Genomic DNA, 6,000 nt, shown 5'->3' on the forward strand with positions numbered 1-6,000 from the left:
TGAGCACCTACAACTGGCTAGACCGATTCCCTGTCTAACTATGCAGCGGCAACTATAATACAGGCTACCTATGCTGGGACCACCTATTACTGGCTACACCGATCCCTGACTACCCTATGCTGCAAGCAACTAATAATGGCTACACCTATCCCTAACTACCTATGCTGCAGACAACTACTACTGTCTACACCTATCCATGGCTACCTAACCTGCAATCACCTAATACTGGCTACACCTATGCCTAACTATGCTGCAGCCACCTACTACTGTCTGGAACTATCTCTGGCTACCAATGCTGCCAGTACCTACTAATGGCTACACTGATTTCCTGTCTACCTATACACCCTCAACCTAAAACAGATTACCTATGCGGGGGGACCACCTATTACTGGCTACACCAATCCCTGGCTACCTATGCTGCCAGCATGCAATAATGGCTACACCGATTCCTAACTACCTATGCTGCAGTAAACTACTACTGGCTACACCTATCCCTGGCTAACTATGCTGTGAGCAGCTACTAATGGCTACACCGATCACTAACTACCTATGCTGCAGCCTCCTAGTCTGCACCTATCCCTGGCTACCAATGCTGCGAGCATCTACTAATGGCTACACCGATCATCACTAACTACCTATGCTGCAGCCAACTACTACTGTCTACAGCTATCCCTGGCTACTAAACCTGCATGCACCAACTAATGGCTACACCTATCCCTAACTACCGATGCAACAGACACCTACTACTGTCTGCACCTTTCCCTGGCTACCTATGCTGCTAGTACCTACTAATGGATACACCTATCCCTAACTAGCTATGCTGCAGCCAAATACTACTGTCTACACCTATCCCTAGATACCTATACTGCGAGCACCTACTAAAGTCTAGACACCTATCCCTGGCTACCGATGCTACGAGCAACTACTAACGGCTACACTGATTCCCTGTCTACCGATGCTTTGGCAACCTAATACAGGTTACCTATGCTGGGACTACCTATCCCTGGCTACCTATGCTGCGAGCACATACTAATGGCTACTACTATCCCTAAATACCTATGCTGCTTCCACCGACTACTGATTATGCTTCGTCCTATTTCCATCTCTGTGTGTTCCATTGTATTTTTTTTTAATGTGCGTGTGCGCAGTATATGCACACATTGGGACAGGAGGACGGGCCAGAGAGCAGGGCCTATGATTGCACGAGCGCGGATGATGCGCAATAACATGTGGATGGCGGCGGAATCATTTCCTAGAGCAATATATATATATATATATATATATATATATATATATATATATATATATATATATATATATATATATATATATATATATATATATACACATACATACATACATACATACATACATACATACATACATACATACATACATACATACATACATATACATACATACATACATACATACATACATACATACATACATACATACATACATACATACATACATACATACATACATACATACATATACATATATACGTATATATATATATATAGATATATATAGAGATAGATAGATATCCATTGATCTATATACATATATATATATATATATATATATATATATATATATATATATATATATATATATATATATATATATATATATATATATATATATATATATATATATATATATATATATATATATATATATATATATATATATAGATAGATCGATACACATATACAAAAATATATATAAATATATACGCACATATACATATATATACACATATGTATATGTATATATATATATATATATATGGATATATATGGATATAGATTTATGTATACATATGTATATACATAGTGAAGAAGATTTTGATAGATACACCAACGTTGCAGCGGACACTGCATTTTTTTTTTTAACAAATAATTTCTATCTAACGTACTTTGCCCGGGGATATAAATGTGCAGAAACGAAGGATGCACAACTCTATTCAGACACGCGGAGGATGGTGCGCCTTCACCGCATATGACGAGCACGAGAGCCTACACATGCGCAGTTGAGAACGGCTCTCGTGCACGTCAGGACAAGGAGAGGGCGGACAACGATGACCCGGAAGCAGTTCCGGAGTCACATGGGCTCGGCGGCCATCTTCTAAAAAGCGAATATAAAGTAATTTTTGTAAGTAAAGTTAATTATCGGCCACGGAGAGCGGCGAAATTTATAGTGATAAAGAGAGGGCGCAATGGGGGGCATAATTATATATTTACATGAATGAGCTCTGAAAACGCTACAGATCTTCTTTAACTATATCAGTGCCTGTGTGCTCTTACATTTATTTTACACATGCAGATTCGCTGTAGTGGAAACGGCCCTAAAAGCACACAGGTACTGACATGGTTAAAATTCGCAGACTTACTAACATGTGCGAAAACGTGCGCAAATTCGCTTCTGCATTTTCGATAACAAACTCGCATTGCACAAGTGGAAATGGGCCCTTACAGTATGCCTATACCCACTACGCTGGTATACTCTACTTAGGGCTCGTTTCCACTATTGCGGTGCGGAATCGCCTGGATTCCACCGCGGACGAAATCGCATGCGGATGCGTTTCTGCATGCGTTTTTCCCTGCGATTTCGCATGGCTAAGTAATAGGTGATTTTAATCATGTCACTGCCTGTGTAAATTTACATTACATTCCATGCGAAATCGCGGGAAAAAACGCATGACAAAGCCGCATGCGATTTCCCTATTAAAAGCATTGCGGGCGAATCGCACGCATTCCAGCCGCACGCGAAATCTGACGGCTCTGCCGTGCAGATTTCCCCCGCACACCAAAACGCTCCCGCACGACGCACAAGTGGAAACAGTCCCATCCACTTGTATTGGCTGTGCGAATCCGCATGCGGATTCGCTATAGTGGAAACGAGCCCTACGTCTATTATTTGACAGTATAACAAAATGGTGGATGTGGTCCCCGACAACCTGGGTGTACATACCTCTGCCCTCAATACTGAAGATTATGAATTATTACAACCCGGCTGGACTTTGGTAGGAAGAGCTGGTATACATCAGAGATTTTTTTTTTTTTCCACCTCAGACAAGCTTTAAGATCATCTAGGTACCTTACAGTACTCAGCCATTTAAAACCATCGCCCAATCCTGAACCACCAATAAAAAGGCCAGATCTTAGTTTTGCTTATTTCATCATCGGTATCTACTACTTCTCCTTATCGCCTCTTCTCTGTTTTTCTCCGCAAGATAAAATGACATTCTCATTGTATCAACAGATCTATAAAGTACACTTCTTTTATCAAAATAACTATACAATCTTGGCTCTATCCACCTTGGAAGACCATAACACACCACCGTCGTCCCTACATCCTCATAAATCCTAGATACAAAAATGTCTTGAAATCTCTTGAATTCCTCATATCCTTGTGGCATATTTCCTGCTGCAGCAAGAACAGCCGCAATCATTTCATCAGTAGCTACCTCAGCTCCAAGGCCGGATTAAGGCTAAATGGGGCCCTACGCAAAGTAACTGATTTGGGCCCCCCCATCATGTCGTAATAGAATCAGAAGATGCAGCTGCACAGCAACATGCAGAGATGAATGGCTGGGACATTTGCACTCAGGGGCTGGGGCACCCCTGTGAAGAGGGCGCCAGATATCACAGCAGCAGCACTTTCCCCCTGCATCTCCAGCCTGGCAATAGCAGAAAGCTCTGGACACCACAAAACCGGAAGCCGGTTCCCAGACAGAATTACATAACCACCCCCACCACCGAACAACCGATTTCCTCCCAAACTAGACAGCCACCATGCAGCCTCCATCCCAGTGAATACGATAGTCCAGCAGAGAAGGCAGCCGCAGCGGGGGAGAATGACAGCACCAGATGACTCACATTCACCTCTTGCGATCCAAGCAATAGAGGTCCCATCATCCGGAGCCCATCTGTCTCCTCTAGAGTGCTGCCGCTCTGTTACTACTACTATTACTACTTCCTACTTCCTGTCTGATCTGAGAATCAGGAAGTTCAGAGCGAGCGGCTGCACTGTAGAAGAGACAGATGGGTTTCAGATGACGGGATCTCTATCACTTGGATCATGGATAGGTAAGTGAGCGTTTGCCATCTGCTGCTATCATTCTTACTGCAGCTGTGGTTCTCTGTGGGAAGGGAGGGCGGAGTGGGCAGCGGCAGAGCGCACAGTAGCAGGCGGGGGACCTAGGAGGAGAGCCTGGCTCTGAAGACAATCAGCAGCGCACGGCATCATTTGGTAAGACAAGACAAATAACATTTACATCGCAATTTTCTCCTGGTGGACTCAAAGCGCCAGAGCTGCAGCCACTAGGCCGCGCCCTATAGGCCGTAGCAGTGTTAGAGAGACTTGCATAAGGTCTCCTACTGAATAGGTGCTGGCTTACTGAACAGGCAGAGCCGAGATTCGAACCCTGGTCTCCTGTGTCAGAAGCAGAGCCCTTAAAGGGACTCCGAGCAGCGCCTGTGGGTATGCCTTCAAGCATACCCACAACTAATTAATTACATCCTCACACCTACCAGCATGATGTTTGGAATTATATCCCCCTGGGTTCCTTATATTTCATTGCATTGTGCTGAATCGAGCTGCCGACTTTGGAGAAAAGTCATCCTGTGGCCACGTTTTCGATCGCGAAAATAGCGAAAACTAAAAGGCATAGGGCGGCCATTTATATATCATTGGAAAGGGGAGAAATAGAGCTTTAAAATGATATGCATCTTTCCATAGTTACTGCACTGCTCAGAGTCCCTTTAACCATTATACCATCCAGCCATCGCTGACAGGATGGTGAGGGCTGGTTTATGTGCTGATGGGGCCCCTTTGACTCTGAATGGGGCCCCAAGCGACTGCTTTTGTTGCCTGGTCGGTAATCCGGCCCTGCTCAGCTCTCATTGCAGCTCTCACCAGACAACCCTTCACTTCATGCCCAAACAAGCCGCAATCAGCACACTTCTTCATTTCCACCTTTGGTGCCATCCTCCTCTGAGGACCACCCTGACTCTCCTGAGACTCTGGTACCTCTTCCAGACACTGGTATGGGTTTGGGGATATTGGCACTGCAGGCGCACTCCCCTCACCCAACTTCCTCTTTTTCACCTGCACACTTTTCCCATCCTCCTTCCTGACACGGCCACGCTGTCCTGGGGTCACCATCTCCCAATCCTCCTCTTTCTCCACACCAGTCATCTCCATCTGCTCCACTTTCTCCACTTCCTCACCCCAATTCTTTATTCCATCCTCTACCTCCTCCTCCATCTCTGACTCATCCACTTCCTCCGGTGACTCTGAGTCAGACGGAATCCCTGCTGTACCTGGGCTCCCAGCACTGTCACTCCCACCACTGCTCTCCACCACCTCCTCCCTCCTTCCCTGACCCTTTGCTCCACCCACTCCTGTGGAACCACTGCTCCCAGCTTCCTCCTTCTTGCCTACCTTTCCCTTGACTCCTCCCCCTCCCGCGGGACCACTGCTCTCAACCACCTATCCCTTGTCTATCTTTCCCTTGGCTCCTCCTCCTCTCCTAGCACCACTGCTCCCAACTGTCTCTTCCTTGTCTGTCTTCCTGGTGACTCCTTCCCCACCCGTGGGACCACTGCTCCCAGCCACCCCACTCTGCACTTTCCCACTAAGCTTCTCCTCCTCTGCCCTGCTAGCTGCACTACTCCTACTCCTCGTCTCCACTCCTCTGCCTGTGCCCTGCGGGATCCCACTCCTCCTCGTCACTCGGGAACTCGCAGCAGCCGTACTGTCAGAATTCAAGACCGAGGCCACGCCCCCGAACCGGAGGCCACGCCCCCCGAACCGGAGGCCACACGCCCCCTCCCCCCACGGCGGACTCCCGCTGCGGTTTCCCGCCATTCTCTCCAACAGACATAACGGCTTCCTTCTGCACCACCGACATACCACCAGCTTTCACCCCCTCCTCTCCAGCAGCCTCAGTACTCGGAACCTCCGTAGCAACAGTCACTGGAGGTGCAT

General features: G+C 46.5%; 1 protein-coding gene across 9 annotated transcripts in view; it reads right to left on the bottom strand.

The window, feature by feature from the left end:
* Nucleotides 1-6,000, bottom strand: part of LOC137571771 (uncharacterized) — an 85,100-nt gene that overhangs the window by 6,353 nt on the left and 72,747 nt on the right. The window lies entirely within an intron of this gene.

Source organism: Hyperolius riggenbachi, chromosome 4, assembly GCF_040937935.1.
Source record: "Hyperolius riggenbachi isolate aHypRig1 chromosome 4, aHypRig1.pri, whole genome shotgun sequence".
In the NCBI taxonomy this organism is placed as follows: domain Eukaryota; kingdom Metazoa; phylum Chordata; class Amphibia; order Anura; family Hyperoliidae; genus Hyperolius; species Hyperolius riggenbachi.